Here is a 17,650-nt window from a genome sequence, read left to right on the forward strand (position 1 = left end):
CCCCTCAAGTGGCTACCATTAGACACAAATCTATACACACATATACATACATGCATATATATATACACAAAACATACATATAAAAATTTTTTCTATATATACTTCTACTTATCAGTTCTTTCTCTGGATGCAGATAGTGTTTTTCTTCATATGTCCTTTATAGTTAATTTGGATATTTATAATAGACAAAATAACTCATTTACTCAAAGTAATTCTTAAAACAATATAGCTATAACTGTATACAATGTTCTCTTATTATGCCCCAAAAGTAAAGATATTTTAATAACTCTTTGGACATAATTCCAGATTGCTCTTTCAAATTGATGGGTCATTTTATAATTCCACAAACAATTTCACATCCTCTCCAACATTTGTCATTTTCCCCTTTTATCATTTTAGCCAATCTGTTAAGTGTAAAATGATATCCCAAGGTTGATTGATTTAATATCATATTAACTAGATTCTCTGAGCCCTATTCCTGTCCTAAGTGAAATGGTCAGAAAGCAATGGCTCCAGCTGATATTATCTGAGCCCTTAACTGAAATGCCTTTGATGACTAATGACTGATCCTCTGCCTTTTCAGAGGTGGAATATAAGAATTTCTGTTTGAATGGCATTTTTTCCCTAGGTCTTAATTGATATTGAATTCATTGTTCTGTTATGTTGTTTTCTTTATGAGAGGTTGTGAAAAATATATCTTGTTCTTAGGCAAAGTTTGACTGCTGGGGACTATGTATGCCTTTGATCAGAAAATTAAGTTCTGGATTGCTATCCTGAGCTCCATAGATTTCTCTTTTTGCCTTAGCTGCAAGAAAATTGAGAATTCCTTAACCAGTGTCAATGAATTTGGATTTTAAAAACATTACAAAATTAATAAATGTATTTCAATATGATTGATTTCCTTTATAAATGAATGCATTTTATTTTGTGTTTTTAGAAATATTCTTCTGTGAATAATTGACCAAGACTGACAAAGCTGTCCATGACACATAGCAAAGATTGAGAACCTCAATCTTAGAGCCAAGGCTGAAGTCTAATTGTTAGTCATTGGTTCATATCAGGTGCCTGGTGGCACTTGCTCTTTCCATCTTTTATGATCTTTCTTCTGTTTTATGTATCTCCCTTAGTTTCATTTCGGGCTGTGTTTTAACTTGTAATCCAGCTTAAGTCTTCTTAGAGGTAGACTGGGTATAAATCTTAAATAAATAAAAATTCAGTATCAGGTTTCCCTTGAGACTAGAAGTATACACTTCAGCAGCTGTTACATAAAACCCATGCCAGATCCCTTCTTCAACTATAAATGGTTTATTCTGATTGCTACATCAGGCTGCCTTGATCTCCAGGTGAAAATATGACCTGGGTAATTCCCAGGGGCAAAACACATGGCAGGAGTGCCATATTTCTTAACTTCTTTTTGCAGATGAAATCTGGTTATAATGTACATCAAAAACATCCTAGAAATGTAGAGAAACATTCTAGATTTAAGATTAGAAGATCTGATTTCATTTACCAGTGCAATGGAGAGAAAGAGATGGAGACAGAATGAGTACGGAGTGTTATAGAAGGGGGACAATATGTATGATCCCCTTTTTTCTCTAAGAAGCTAGTACTGCCTAAGAACTTCCCTTAACTTTCTAGGAGAATGAGTTTTGGAACTCTCAAAATTGGAGTGGTTAACAAGGTAATCTTGTGGATGGAATTGTCCCCAATTCCTCTTCTCACTTTGAGTGCTGGGTTTTAAAGGGATCATGCTGCCCAGGAACTCCATTTTTGAGATAGCATTTCCCAATCTACTCCAAAAATCCAGAGTTCAGGAACTCCCATCATTTGACCTAATTGGCTTCCCTCATGGCTAGATGCAGGCACTCAGATTTGTTTCAGGGAATTTAGGTCCAAGAACTTCCTTCACAGGTCACATAAATGTGAATACATGCAACTTCCATGTATCTTTGCTCTAAGACAGCCATTAGGGAAATTGTTCCCTAGGACTCAGTCCTTCTCTTTTTTTTTCCTCTGAGGTTTTTCTGGAAAGGCGGGGGAGAGAGACAACAGATTTAGACACTGATTCCCCTTTTTATATTCCCACAGCAAATAGGCAACTTCTTCCACAATAATTTGAACCAATCAATGAACTTTTACTTTGTCTACACAGAGTACAAAATGGACCATATAAGCATGAATATGGCTGTTACAGAGAGATGCAACTAAAGTTCCAAAGACTCCTCTGTAAATTCATGAAGTTGATTAGGGAATTCTACTATCAGCTACTAGCAACCACAAAATTCCAGCCAACTTGATGGTATATTCAGGGCTATTCAGAGATCCAGAGAGTCCTATACAACTCTTAGCTTTTGAGAATCCATAACAATAACAATAAAAAGACACATTAAAGCAAAAACTAAAAGATAAACTAAATTATGGAATTTAAGAGGGCAAGGATGTACTTTCTTAATTAAATTTGGCATCTAGCTCAGGACTTAACTCAATATTCTGCACACCGTTGGTTAATTGTTATTATTTATATTTGAAGATGATCAAAATGACATCACTAGGTTGGAGTCAATGTACAATGTGTCCAAGTGGGGCTGATCACACTATTTCCAACTATAGAGGTTCTACCACACATCAGTCACATATAGCTCACATGAACATTTGGAGTGAAAATGTTTCTAAATTTCATATCTCTCATTTCTTCTGAGCTACTGCAATTCTGCTTTGCTTCTTCTCCATAAAATAGTCTTTTAGGCAAATGTACATTTGGCATTCAAACAATGTGGCTAGTCTATCAGAGATGCACTCTCTGCAGTAGAGTTTGAATGCTTAGCAGTTTAGTTTAAGCACCTCAGGATTGGTATCTTATCTTTCCAGGTGATTTTCAGAATCTTCCTAAGACAATTCAAATACTTGTAAAAAAAAAATCGAGGATATTATTTATCAAAGAAGTGAATGAAAAAAATTCCCCTTCTTTCCATCTTTTCTTATCTTAAGCACCTTTCAAGTTGGGGCTCTGGCCAAATGGCTCTGACCCTCACTTTTGGCCTTCCCTCCAGCATGGAAGAGCCACTTAAGGTGATGGCCCAACTTGTTTTCCTTATAAACAGCTCCAATAAGGTCACAATTTGAGGGGAGGGATTGCCTCTTTTTTTCACTTAATAGTATTTTATTTTTTCCAATTACATGCAAAGATAGTTTTCAACATTCACTTTTGTAAGATTTTGAGTTCCAAATTTTTTCTCCCTCTTTTCCTTCCTTCACCTCTCCCCAAGACAGCAAACAATTTGATGTAGGTTATATATGTATACTCCTTTTAAACATATTTCCATATTAACCATGTATTGAAAGAAAAATCTAAACAAAAGGGAAAAAAACAAGAGAAAGGGGAAAATAGTATTCTTCTATCCATATTCAGTCTCCATAGTTCTTTCCCTAGATGTGGATGACATTTTTCATCCAAGTCTATTGGAATTGTCTTCAATTACTGTATTGCTGAGCTAAGTCTGTCATAGTTTATCATCACAATGCTCTTGCTGTTACTGTGTACAATTTTCATGTAAGTCAGTTCACGCATCAGTTCATGTCTTTCTTAAAACAGATCATTTCTTATAGAACAATAGTATTCCATTACATTCAAATACCACAAATTGTTTAGCCATTCCCCAACTGATATGCATAGGATTATTGTTTTAAACAGATCCTCATGCCCTGGACTATTTGCTACCCAGGACCATAGCTTTTTCTCTAGGGGTGGATAGCTTGAATTGCTTTTACCCTGAAGTCAGTTGTCAGCTAATCTCTACTCTTTCCCCTAAAGAACAGCAGCAGTTCAAAGTATTAAGTGTCTTGAGTAAATTAAGCTTGAATATTACAGGGCATTTTTAGAACCCTAGAATAATACAGTGGATAGAGTGCCCAGTCTGAAGTCAGGAAGATTCTTCTTCCTAAATTCAAATTTGGCCTCAGATACTTGCTAACTGTGTGATTCTGGGTAAGTCATTTAACCTTATTTGCCTCAGTTTCCTCACACGTAAAATGAGCTGGAGAAGGAAATAGCAAGCCACTTTGATATTTTTGCCAAGAAAATCTCATATGAAGTTGCAAATACTTGAACTCAACTGAATAACAGCAACAATGTATTGGATACTACACTATGTTCTAGAGATAGAAAGATGAAAATAAAATGTTGTTCTCAAGAAGCTTACATTCTATAAGAAATATTCTATGTACACACACAGAATATCTACAAAATAAATAAAAGGTGATGAGGGAAGAAGAAAGCAAAAAGAGCCTGAAGATCAGGAAGGCAGGGTTATGATGATCAAATGAAATTATGTGTGTAACTCAAACCATAACCATAAAGTTTGTAACCATAAAGTAAAATAGAAATGCAAATTGAGATAAAGTAGATAGAGCATTGGTTCTGGAGTCAGGAAAACTTGAATTCAAGATCAGTTTCAGACACTTACTGTGTGACCCCGGGCAAGTCATTTAACTGTTTGCCTCAGTTTCCTCAACTGCAAACTGAAAATGATAATAGCACTTATGTCCTAGGGTGGCTGTGAGGATCAAATGACAATAATTGTAAAGCCCTTAGCATAGTGCCCAGCATATAGTAAGTGCTGAATAAGTTAGCTATTATTTTAGGGAAGCTTGTTTCTATATTCTACTTACAGTCAGTGAAGAAAAGAAAAGAAATAAACTTCCCAACATCCACTTTAGTCTCTTTTATCTTGTTATGTAAATCACCAGAGACTCAGGGTAAGGCAAAAATCTTCAAATTCATCAGTGAGATATCACTCATTGTCTTTCCTCTCTTCCTATTCCCAAAATTTCTGTTCAACACTTGGTCAAGCCATCTCCATCTTTTTCTCTAGTTTATCTCCAATAGATCTCTCTTTGTTTTCCTAGCATCGGGGAAACCAAGACCTTGTACCCATGATTACCCAATAGAGTATATGTGAATGTGTGTGTGTGTGTGTGTGTGTGTGTGTGTGTGTGTGTGGTGTGGAGGAGGGGTAGTCCTTTTATTTCTGTGTTATACACAGAATGGCCCCTCCAAACCATTTTTATGCATTGGATTGACTGTGCATGAGGTCTTTCTCTGGTGAGCCTTTGGGAGTCTCCTGGCCTGCCTGTCATAAAGTAGTCCAGTCTTTTGGTTTTAAATGTCCCATTCATTTTGGCAATTCCTCATACATTTGTAATGTGGTGGTCAGGGAACCCTCCAGTCTGCTGGTCAGAGGCACTTTCCATGTAGTTGGGCATGTGATCTGATCCCTATATATGGGATGTACATTCTGGCCTCATGTTGAAGGACATTCACTTTGTTGAGATGATGTAACAACTCCTGATTGGTCACCAGTGATGAAGTTGCATTGAAGAGGATTGACCACAGAGTCAGGAAAGCCACTTAGTGGGTTATAAGAGGAGTCACTTAGGACAACAGGCCACTCTCTCTTTGGGAATTTTCCCCAGTATTTTCTCTCTTGGAATAGTGGAGAAGGATCTTTGGTTGCTGGTTTGAGTTCATGATAGAAAAGAAAAAGCAGAAGTTGATCGTATTCAGACTTTCTTAAACAAACATGTTCTTCTTTCAATTTCCTTATAACTACTGGGGGGAAGGAGAGAAATGTCTCCCTATCCCCCTTGATATATATTAGAGGAAAGATAGGAAGAAAGGGGAAGAAGGAAGAGAAGGAGGAAGGAGGAGGGGGAAGAAGGAAGAGAAAGAGGAAAGAGGAGGAGGAGAAGGAGGAGGAGGAGGAGGAAGAGGAGGAGAAAAGAGGAGAAGAAAGGAAGAGGAAGAGGAGGAAGAGGAGGAGGAGGAAAAGAAGGAGGGAGAAGAAGAAGGGAGAGGGGATGAGAGAGAAGAAAATGGGAAAGGAAGGAAGGGAGAGAGAGGCAGAAGGAGAGTGGGGGAGAGAGGGAGATTTGAGATTTTCCATACTCTCTGTCCAATCACTTTAAATACAACCCCATCACTGGTGATCAGACTGGAATTACTTTGTCATAATGTGCATGTCCTTTTGCAAAAGGCCAGAGAACTTGCCCTACAGAGAGAGACCAAAACACATGTCCAGATCCATGAGAGGTGCTCCAGTCTGGCAGTACAAGAAGTTAGCTTGTCTAAACAGCTGTTGTATGTGCTCACTCTATCTGGCCCTCCTTAAGGACTGTGGTATACCCAGACTAAGAGAGACCTCTTAGAGGATTGTACTTAATTATATATCATGGGTACTTAATGAATGGGAAGTCAAAAATCCATGACAAATTGTAGTTCCTGCTTACTAGTGAAGGGAGAGCCCTTCTTCCTTCTGGGTCATGCTGGATCCTCTCATCTTTATCCCTTACCTGCATATATCAGGGAGGAAGAGATCTGGATATCAGCGATAATACTTACTTCACGTAGGAGGAGGTAAGACAGAAGATCCACTTCTGATATAAGGCTCATTCTATCTAGTGAAAAAGAAAGACACGGAAGTAAGCAGGCTATTCTAGGGTTCAGGTTCCCTCATAAGACAACTGAGTGATGGATGATGGTCCCATATGGGATCTGGGGAGCAGCAGCTGCTGTGGTTTGAAAGAGAAACCATGTTCCAGGGTAATAAACATATCAATATCTGAGATGGAGGTTGGAAATGCCTGAGAGGAAGATCTGAGAACCAAGGACTGAAATGAGCAGAGTGTCAAGAAAAGCTGTGTTCTCTGCAAAGACTATAATGTAAAACTACAAAGCACATTAGAGGACATCTAGTTAACACACTTTATTTTATAGTTGAAGAAACTGAGACCCAGGGAGACCAATTGCTCTACACTTCACAGAGAGACTATAGGCATGCAGAAAAATATTTAATAACTGGCTCTCTGGGAGGTGGGAGGAGGAAACTGTACATGTGACACACTTTTAGGCTTAATCTGCACTATTAAACTTTTCTTCCTCAGTATCCTAAGTCTAGACAATCAAGAAAACAATCAATTAAGACTAGATTTGTGGCATTTGCTCATTTCTGAGTTGTAAATGCTCACAACAAAAATGTAATCAGCTCAAGAGAACCCTTTTAATATGGCTTCCACACATCTCTGGCCAAACCCAAATTTAAAGGCAAATCTTTCTACTTGTTCTTTCCATGACAACACATTTCCTCTGAAGGGAAAGAAGAAATAAGGAATGTCCCAATTAGAGAATAGCAGATGTGTATGTCTGTGCTTGTCGTGTGTCCTTCATTATGCAATTTTTATTGAAAGTTTGTCCCCTAGGGCAGCTAGATGGTGCAGTGGATAGGGCATCATTTCTGAAGTCAGGAGGATCTGAGTTCAAATGTGACACTTAACACTTTCTAGCTGTGTGACCTTAGGCAAGTCACTTAACCCCAATTGCCTCAACAAAAAAAGAAAGAAAGAAAAAAGAAAGTTTGTTCCCTTGGTTTGGGTGCAGATGTGAATGCCTGGGTTCAATAGCATAGAAAAAAGTACAATGGTCACCCTTTATGATAACAAGCCACTGTATGGGGTTTCCTAGATTGATGTACTGTTTTTATCTTCACATTCCCATTCCCCTAAAAAACAGGTGACTCTGAAGAACTCTGCGGTAGTTCTCTTTCCCAAATTAAATGGAGAAAAAATTTGAATGTAACTACTTACATATGTGATTTCATGTGGATGTGGATGTATGAATGGCTATTTGTAAAAGAGAGAGAGAGGACATTTGAAGGGTCTTGGTCTCTATCTGCTTTTACCAGTCATATGTACAGTCTATTCTCCTCTAGTCACAACTATTTTTTCTATCTCCAGTATGCTCTAGTAATTTTTCCCGAGCAGTTATAACAGAGGTCTCACCTTAAAATCCTCAATTCCTAACATTTGCTTAGTCTTCAATGTATCATCAGTCTCTGTCTCTATCTAGTCTTTCATTCCTAAGTCTCAGAGGAATAAGCTACCACTCTTCCTCTCTAAAGTGAACTCTTCCATTTACCTCAGGATCGAATCTCTTCCTAAATCCTAAGAGACTTTTCCAACATTTCAAACCTATCATCTTCCTCATGTTTCCTCTTAGTTAACTACAACTTCAGCCTTTCTATTCTCTTGGATTTTTATGTCTTTCTATCAGTTTCAGATTTCTTTCTAAGAAGTTGCCCAAGATCTGTCTTCTCAGGAAAATGCTAGATATCTGAAATATCCCTGGGCTTGCCATACAGGAAAGCCCAGGGAATTCCTGCCTCCTTTTGAGTCAGGAGACCAAGTTCAGGAACTCTTGAAATTGAAAGCTAATTAAGGTGCAAGATCAAGGCTCCTCTCCTGCTGACCCAAAGTTAGCATTCGTCTCCTGCTTGACTCTCCTTTAAACTTTAAGGCTGAATATGCAGAGAGAAGCAGATTATCACTTTGCCTCTGGTTTCTGATCTCCCCCAGCCATCCTTCCTTCATCCTTCCTTCCTCTATTCAATTCTTTCTCCTGCCTTGTTATTTGTCCCAGAACTACTCTCATCTTGCCTGCAATTTATCCTTCCTTTTCCCTATCCCTACAATTTGTCTTGGATTTTGCATCCTCTCTGCAAGAATAAAGCAAACAGACATGTTATTAAGCATTCATTTTCCCATAGACTCCCCTAGGACCTCAGAGACTTATTTTGGTTGTTGATTAAAGATCCCAATCTAAAGTCTCTCTGGATAAGCTCAATAGGCTTTTCTTTGGGATGGTTTCTGGGCTATCTGGAGCTGGAGAAATCCAGGCAGAAAGGCCAATTCATTCTTGGTTACCTTGGGAGGACAGTCCAGTGATAAGCCAATTACCCTCTGACCAGCTATCTTGTGCAAGGGTGTTCCCTACATCAGGATATGGTTCTCACCATCCTAAGCCTTTAATTTCCACTTGAAACTTCTCCCCTCTGAACTTGGATTTCTAAAGGGTGGTTGCCCTGGCGGAGCCCTCTAGTGTCAGCGATCAGATATTACAGATATTTCCAAAAATAGGTAACCTCTATCCAGAACTTTCATAAGATCATAGGCTTTTGAAGAATGGTTCTATTTTACATTGTGACTCAAGATTCTCTCCACACCCTGTAAGTCAAGTCATTGAAGAATCATTAGCCTCATTTTGCAGATGAAGGAACTGAGCATAGAGCAACACAACGGAAGGGAGGTTTGGATTTGGACCCCAAGGATTTGAGTTTGATTGTTCATTCTACTGAATAACAGTTATCTCAGACAAGCATTTAACTTCTCTAAACTTCAGTTAACTTCTCTGTGAAATGATTGAGTTGTATGAGATGAGTTCTAGAGTTCTTTCTAGTTCTATGATACCATGACTTGCCCAGGGTCACAAAGCCAATAAGTACTAAAGCTAGGATTTCAACACTGAAGATCCTGAATTTAGAGCTGATAGGGACCTTGGAGGTAATCAAGTCCATCTCATTTATTTTCCAAGTGAGGAAACAGAGAGGTTAACTGAGGATCACACATTTATACTAAGTTCCTGAGGTAGGATTTGAACCTTTGCATTTTTTTAGGGAGAGGATTAGAGAGGCAAATGACTTGGCCAGAGTCACATAGATGATAAATGTCTGAGGCCAGTTTTGAACTCAGATTACCCTGACTCTAGAGCTGTAACTGCCCACTAACTCAAACATTCTTGACCCCAAATCCAGTGATCTTTCTCTTACCCAGGTGTTATTCCTCTACACCCCGGCCTCTTTCCATCATGTCCTACTATTTCTCTCAGTGAAATATGATCTCTAGCTAGACCATCTTCTTATGTCCCTCGGGAATGATAAACCTTATGGCAGTGCCAAATTTTGAGCAACCCTCAGGCTATTCCATGAGGCAGAATACAAGTCCATTAACTTCCCTTGGCTCAGGTTGTTATCCTGCAGAATCCATCACTCTTTCCTGGCACTATCCAAACTTTGACACCTAGAGGACTTAATCAGAATTTCAAATTCCTCTTTATCCCATAATGCAACAAGCAAATTAATGACTCTGGGACATGTAGATATTAATTTTCTTCTCTATCCCCTTGTGCTGGAGGGGAGAGGGATGGAGAACTACAACATGGTTGAACTTAAAATATACTTATAAAACAATCAATGAAAAGTGAAAAATAGTAATCAACAGATTTATCTACACTATGGGAGAGGAGTTTCCATTTAATCTAGTCCTTGGCTTAATTTCATTTGGTTCACCCTGGTATTGTTGGGATCACTACCATTGCATCCTAAAGAATAATTTATTGAGCTGGTCACATGGTTATGTTTTCTTTCTTTTCTTCTTTTATATTTTAATAGTTTTTTATTTTTCCAAATACATGCAAAAATAGTTTTTAACATTCACCTTTGCAAAACCTTGTCTTCCAAATTTTTCTTCCTCCCTCCACCGCTTCCCCTTCTCCTAGATAGCAAGCAATCCAATATATTTGGATATTTCTATCCAAGCAATATTTCTAAACAGATTTCCATATTCATCATACTAAGCAAAGAAATCAGATTAAAAAAGAGAGAAAATGAGAAATTTAAAAACGGAAACAAACAACAAAAAAAAAGTGAAAATACTATGTTTTGATCCACATTCAGTCTCCATAGTTCTCTCTCTGGATGCAACTGGCACTTTTCATCCCAAGTCTATTGGAATTGCCTTGAATCATCTTATTGTTGAAAAGAGCCAAGTCCATCACAGTTGATTATCATATAACCTTGTTGTTGCTGTTTACAGTGTTCTCTTGGTTCTACTTACTTCACTTAACATAAGTTCATTACATGGTTATCTTTTTCAAATAGGAACGTCTGAAAATTTAAGAATGATGGTGAATTAAATCACTGGTGTTTCAGAGAGAGAAACCTCAATCTTAATGAAATCTACAGCCTTATTAAACAAAGAAGTAAAGCCTTTGGAGAGTAGTTTACCTTGCCTAACAGTCACCTCAGAGTCAATCTTTCTTCCTTTCTTTTCCTCATTCTTCTTCTATTGCACATGTATCATGCTGTTTTTCCTGTCTTTTTCCTTCTCTTCCTGTCCAAGCTCCAATCTTTTCATTTTCATCATCTTTCATGTCGTCTTTGTCTTTCACCCTTTCTCCTCCTTTCTCAACTCCTTTCTCTGTTTTGCCTTAACTAGCCCCAATGTGGCATTGAAATATAGCATAACATATTCATTGTTGTTCTTATTGACTAAATATTCTAAGACTCAAATTAATTACTTTTTTGTAATATCTTTTTCTCCCTGTCTTGGTCTCTGTCTCTGTGTCTCTCAATCTACATGTGAACCAATGTCTTAGGCTGAATAAGCAAAGCAGAGAATAGAAACAAGAATACAAGAATATAGAGGACAATCTCTTGGGCAAGGACTTGAATACAAAATTTTAGTGTTTGGTAAAAAAAAACTGTCAGATTCTTGAAATATATCTCTGAAAATGTTTTAGAAAGACACTGGGCTATGATGTGATAGTAAGTCATCTCTTAATACCATTGTATTATTGGTGAACCTCTGAATTTGTCCAACCATTCTCAAACACAATTTGGAATCATGTAAGAAAAATTACTTAGCTGTTCATTGTCTTTGTCCCATATTTCTCTATATAGTAACTGGTTATTGACAGAGAAAAATGTCCCTAATGTAACAAAATATTCATAGCATCACTCTGCAGAAGCAGAAAACTAGATCCAAGCTGGGTAGTCATCTACTAGGGAATGGCTGAACAAATAGAATTAGATGAATCAAGTAGAACATTATTTAAGAAACTATGGGTATGAAGAATTCAGAGAAACATGAGATTTGTATGATGAAATGATATAAAGAAAAGAAAGAAGAAAACAAACAATATATACAATGTTCACAATGAACGAAAATAAGAATTAAAGACAGCTGAATTCATATCACTTGCAATGAGCAATTTTGTTTCTGGACAGCAAATAATGAAACATTTCTCTTCTTAGTGGAGAAGTAGGATACTATGCTATGTAAAATGTCATATACATTGTCAGATGAAATTGTTTTGACATTGGTTTTATTCAACTGATTTCTTCATCACAAGTTCAATGGTGGATCAGAATATGGGGGGAGATTGTATGACAAGAAATGATTGTTATATAAAAAACAAAAGGCATCAATAAAACATGGAAGTCATTGTTTACATCTTTAAAAAATTTCTAATTATTTTATTTTAATGTATGAAATAAAACAAGCTTTTCCTTAATGTTAGAATAATAAAAAGATTATTTCACATAAAGCTGCAAATCTATTATATACAACTTGCTATTCCTTTTAAATAAAAATTGATAGTGTAAATTTCTCCTCCATCCCACCTCAGCCCTAAAGAAAAGTATATACCTTTTCTCAGTGGTTCAAGATACTTTTACAAAGATTGACCATATATTAGGACACAAAAATTTCATAGTTAAAAGCAGAAATATTAAAAAAATATCCTTTTAGATCACAATAAAATAAAAAATATATATACTTAATAAGGGACCATAGAAACATAGATTAAAAACTAACTGGAGCATCAGTCCTGAAGTCAGGAGGACCCGAGTTCAAATCTTGTCTTAGATACTTAACACTTCCTAGCTGTGTGACCCTAGACAAGTCACTTAACCCCAATTGCCTCAGCAAAAAGCAAAAACGAACAAACAAAAAACTAACTGGTGATTAAACAACCTGATTAAAAAACATTTTTATTTAAAGTTTTGAGTTCCAAAATCTCTCTTTCCCTCCCTTTGTTCCCTCCCTCCTCCCTGAGATGGTAAGCAATACAGGTTAAATATATGCAATTATGAGAAACATTTACAAATCAGTCTTTTTCTACAAGAAGATTCAAATAAAAGAAAATATGAAAGGAAGGAGATGAAAAATAGCATCATTTGGTCTCTATTCAAACAATACATGAAGATAGATGGTATGCGTCATCATTTGTCCTTTGGGATTATCTTGGATCATTGTATTGCTAAAAATAACTAAGTTTTATTCCCAGTTCTTTATCGAATAATATTGCTGTTACTGTGTACAGCATTCTTCTGGTTCTGTTTACTTCACTATACATTAGTTCATGTAGGTCTTTCCAGGTTTTTCTGATATTATCCTGCATATCATTTCTTATAACACAATAATATTCCATTACAATCATATACTACAGTTTGTTTAGTCATTCCCCGGAAGAGCATCCCTTCATTTTCCAGTTCTAGCCACCACACACACACACACACACACACACACACACACACACAAAGCTGCTATAAATATTTTGTACAAGGTTTTTTTCTCTTTTTAAAATGTCTTTGGAATATAAACCCAAAAGTGGTATTCCTTGATCAGAGGATATAAAGCTTTATAACGCTTTCAGCATAGTCCCAAATTGCCTTCATATGGACCATTTGTGCCCAACCTGTGTAAAGCCTTCCACTCTCATATTGGTCTGATCAGCCAGTCAGATGCAGTGAACATGACTCTAACATAGTGATATCATTTTTGTCCTCTTTGACAATGAAAGACAACAATGAAATTGCTCTTCAGAATGATTGGGTCAGTTTACAACTCTACCACCAGTGCATTAAAATCCCAGTTTTTCCATATCCCTTCCAACATTCAACATTTTCCGTTTTTGTTATAGCTAATCTGATAGATGTGAGGTTATACCTTAGGAAAAAACAATATAATCTCAAAGAATTAGTGCATTACTTCTATATTTAACTATAATAGATATGCCTCCTTATTTTCCTCATTACCCTCACTGATGAAGACTTTGTTATACCATTGATGATATCTCCTTATACAAAATATGTGGGTCTCATTCCACTTTCCCCTCCATTGGTGAGGAATTTGTTTTTTTGATAGAATGTGACATCTTTGACTTGTTCTGGGTTTCCCTATTGGGACCACATGGAGAAAGACTGGTTGATTCATGGCCAGTTAATCCATGAGGAATACATCTTTTGGAATGGCCTTTAAAAGGAAATGCTGGAGAGGAAAAATTGATCTAAAAGGTCAAATAGAAATCAGTTGAACACATATATATATTTCCCCTGGAGGGATGTCCCTGTAATCATATGGCCTTTCCAGGGAATCATGTAAAAAGGAAGTTTTTAGACCCATTTAAAGATTGAGGAGAGGGGATCCAAAAGTTTATTGATCCAGTTTCTGAATTTAGCAAAGGACTTTCAGGATCATGCAAAGTTCTTGAACTAACTATAAGAGTTCTTAGAACATATAGGAGTTGAATCTTGGGGAAAGGAATAAAAATAAGGGGAAGGGGAAAGATATAGAGGAACAAACCTAAACCTTGTCTTTTAAGGTTGCTTAAGTTCCAGGAAAGGGGATTGGGAGTAGGGAACAACTCTTCAGTGATGACAGGACTTTTATTTCCCAGGGTCCATGATGGGAGGGGGTAGTATTGTATGTGTACATGTAGGTTCCTGGATAGTAGGGCTCATGGGAGGCGGAATAAGAATTGTCTCGATTGCAATTCTTTTGCATTAATTTCCAGGTTAAGTAAGAGCTGATTTCTAGGCAATATTTTAAGTTTCTATATAGGAATTAAGGACCCTTTATTTAAATTTTTTTCTTTTTTATTGTGAATTTAATTTTTGTGATTTTTGTGAATTTTGTGAATTCACAAATGTGAAATTTTGTGAATTTAAACTATCAATAAACAAACACTGATAAATAAACAATTTATTGTATATATTGTATATATAAATTGAATTATTGTATATATTGTATATATTTATATAAGGAACTGGGAACTGCTGATATAGGTAGTTCAATTTTAAAGAAATACATGTATATATATATATATATATAGTTATTATATTATAGATATAATTCAACAAGGTAGCAATACAATGCTCCTTATTTATGTTTTACACTTTTGTTTTCTTCTATTCATTTAAAACTATTTATACTATTGCAAAAAGTAACATAAAGAACAATAATTTTGAAAGACATTTTCTCTTTTTTATAAAAACCTCTAAATACAAAGCAAATTCTGATTTCCAAAGAGAAACTCTGGGTATCATCATGAATCAGAAAGAGAAATTGTGTCAGATTCTCCCAAAATTACACCAGGTCTGTGTATATCTCTGGAACTTTGCCTCTGGGTCCCAGATCACATGACAGTTTGTTAAATCAATTCATTTGAATAAACATTCATTAAGTATCTACTGTGTGCACCTGTTGGTCTTGAAGATTTGTTTGATGAAATTGGGATAGGGAGGCTTGATATTTCGTATCACCCTACCTTCTCTGACAACCAGCAAGAATCTTTGCATATTGTAACATGATAATAGCAATAATAACCAACGCTTATATACTGCTTCAAGATTTACAAAGTAAACCTTGTTATTTTTACATGTTATTTCATTTACTTCATGCCTAGGCAAATACTATTAATATCATTTTGTAATAGAAGGACTAGCCAATGAGAGCTATGCACAGCATTCTGTCCTGTTTTCAATGCAATACCTAAAATTTTGGTGAGCCTTCTTCTGGCCTTAAATTACTGAAGGACCGAACTATGTGATGACAGTCAGAGCCAGAAGGATTGGTGTTGATACCAGAGTGCAAGTGGAATACAAAAAAGATCATCTCTAGCTCACTCAGTTTTTTTGTGCCTGTCTCTTTCACAGGTAGGAGAAGAAGCAATAGCTTCATGTTCTTATCTTTACACACAATGCCCACTGTCACTGAGCACACAGTATCTGATTCTTTCCTAATCTTAGATGAATGGCCAGAGATGGAATGGAGCAAGGTGTGATCTTGTGAGAGCTGAATGATAAGAAGTCATCTAAGATCCCCCAAGCAACCAGAATGTCAAGCAGAAGAAACCACCAGCACCAGGGGCATCAAAAACTTAAGTCTGGAGAAGAGCCAGACCTGAGAATTACCCAACTTGGTCTAGCCCAGGGCTGACCTTGCAATCAAGACATGAAGTTCTATAAGCAATCAATCCACCTAAGCAAGACATCACTTCAACTCAAAATGAACTTTATATGGAATCCTGGAAGAGAGAAAAAGCTTCTCACTGTAATAGTTTTGGGGTAATCTCTAGGGTCTACATGTTCTTACATGTATGCTTCAAGTACCTTTGTTCTTTTAGTTTGAGCCCAGTAACCAAATACATGTAAATCGAAAAGTACACCTCATGGAATGGGGGGAATGGAGAAGATATTTTTGTTACTTTATCCTTTCTTCTATACCATTTCAGTAAAAGATGAATACCTTTGTAAAAGCTAGTTGATATCAGTTAATCAATCTTGAGGAGAGGGGAATCATTGATGTAGGTTTAATAACAATATTAGAAATCCCAGCTATTAGTGATTACCTAATGATAGACTCCGGAAGGAACTCTTATTCTCTGGGGACCCAATCTGCCATTTTGACTAGGACTTTGGTTTGGGTTGGGAGAGTTACAGGGAGAGTAAAATGAATATTCCTATTTTATATATTAGGAAAGTGAACTTCACAGAAGTTAAGTGATTTACTACAGTCAAGCAATCATTAAGTGTTGGAGATAGGATTCCAATCTAAGTCTCTCTTGATTACCAGCCAGCACTTATTCTAGAATGTAGATTCACCAGAAGATCGATAGCTTCTTGCTTCCCCACCACTTCAAGGAGTAAACCTATAATTTCTTCTTTCCTTGCCTTGGTTCATGTTCTTTTCCTTTGACTTTCCACAGGGGGTTTCCTTGTCCCCAAGACCCTCACTCAGTGTGAGCCCCACCCATATCTACAGTTAGTTGTTGACTGAAAGAATGTTGGGTAGAAACTATTCAGGAAGGTAATTACAAGCAAAGGCTCATTACTCACATTCGCTTGTCATAGGTTAACACAATCAGCATGTTAGCAGCTGTCTTCAGTTCTGCTTCCTAATTCACTCAGGTCAGATGTTTCCTGCAGTTCCAGTCCTCAGGGGAGGAGGAAAAAAAATCTCCTTCTTTGCCCTCTCCTTCCTTGCTGATCTACCCTAACTCCTACCAACCCCCTATCCCCAAGTGCAAAACAGGAGGTTTAGTTCACTTATACACTGAAAGACTAAGATCTTTTGTATCCGGTCTCCCATTGAGTGCCTTGATTCCAGGGCTAATAGTTGTCCTCAAAGGTTTCAAAGTTGTGGGAAAATAAGGAAGCTTTCAGCAGTGCCTTGATTGGACCACATCTAGAATATTGTGTTCTATTGTACTCTTTGTTTTAAGAGGGGCATAGATAAGGAAGAGAACATCTGTAAGAGGGTAAGTAGAATGCTGAAGGGCCTTGGAACCATGCTGTATGAAAATAGCTCAAAGATGTCTCATCCAGAGAAGAGAAGAGTAGGAAATTGGGTTCTAGGAAGAGAAAGATGGCTGTCTTTCACTATATGAAAGGCTGTCATGAGAAAGACAGATTTGTCTTGCCCAACTTGGTCCCAAGTGTAGAAATTGGAAAAATGGGGAGTGGGGAAGGGAGGTTTGGGGCAGGGTTGGAGGACAGAATTACAGTTATACCCTTAGATTTATTAAGGGAAACTTCTCAGAATTAGACCTAATCTGAAATAAAATTAGGGGAGTCACAGAGTCCTTTTCATTGGACTTTTTAAAAAAGAGATTGAAAGACAATATGTTGCAATGGAAATTCTCATTCAATTGTGTGTGTTAGACAAGATGGCCTTTGAGTCTCTTCCAAAATGTAACTTC

The sequence above is a fragment of the Antechinus flavipes genome, chromosome 2 (assembly GCF_016432865.1).
Source record: "Antechinus flavipes isolate AdamAnt ecotype Samford, QLD, Australia chromosome 2, AdamAnt_v2, whole genome shotgun sequence".
NCBI classification, from domain to species: Eukaryota; Metazoa; Chordata; class Mammalia; order Dasyuromorphia; family Dasyuridae; genus Antechinus; species Antechinus flavipes.